The following is a 790-nucleotide window of genomic DNA, read 5'->3' as shown; positions in this document are numbered from 1 at the left end:
CCGTATGTGCTGCGTTACCGGGTCGTCTGTAGCCACCACCTGAAAACAAGAGAGTTGTTTTAGTGAGACGGGTGGGAAGCGGTCAGCTTTCGCAAAACCACGTGCGAAAACGGGCAGGTGCTCAGCGAGGGGTGTTGTGTGTCCCGAGCGACGATAAACAGCCCGCGAATAGCTATGGCTTTGTGTTCCTGGGTGCTGCTGCTGGTTCCCATTTGCCCGGGATGCGGAGGAGTTAACTTGGGCTGCCTGTGGCACGGGTTTCAAGTCCTGATGGGATTTAAAGCTATTAGAAAGAAGGTAAAAGGATAAGGACAAAAATAATGGTGCACCGAAAAACAAGTCACAGAGATGTTTAATTTCATGCTGTATCATTAATCAAGGCGCAGTCGCCTTGCCAAGATGTCCCTGAGGCCGTGTCAGATCTTGCGTCCCAGGAGTGCAGTGGAGTTTCTTGCGGGGGAGGTGGGTGATCAGGTGCAGCTCTTCTGAGGAGTAGCTGCTCCTTCTTCCAGGCAAGTGAGAGCAATTCTTTACTGCAAATGGAATTTAATTCTTGCTCTGAAAAAGGAGGTGACATAAAAGGGTGCTCTCACCTTACTTCCTTGTCTTCCATGTGAGAGAGAGTCAGGGGCTGGTTTGTATTACTTGATTGATGATGAAACATTTTATATTTTTTATTTTAGAGTAATTCATCTTTGGAGAGCAACTTGGAGGGCCTAGCTGGTGTTTTGGAAGCTGATCTGCCAAATTACAAAAGCAAGATACTAAGAATACTATGTACTGTGTATGT

Source organism: Antrostomus carolinensis, unplaced genomic scaffold, assembly GCF_000700745.2.
Source record: "Antrostomus carolinensis isolate BGI_N321 unplaced genomic scaffold, ASM70074v2 Scaffold45711, whole genome shotgun sequence".
NCBI lineage: Eukaryota > Metazoa > Chordata > Aves > Caprimulgiformes > Caprimulgidae > Antrostomus > Antrostomus carolinensis.
This window is presented reverse-complemented; position numbering follows the sequence as displayed.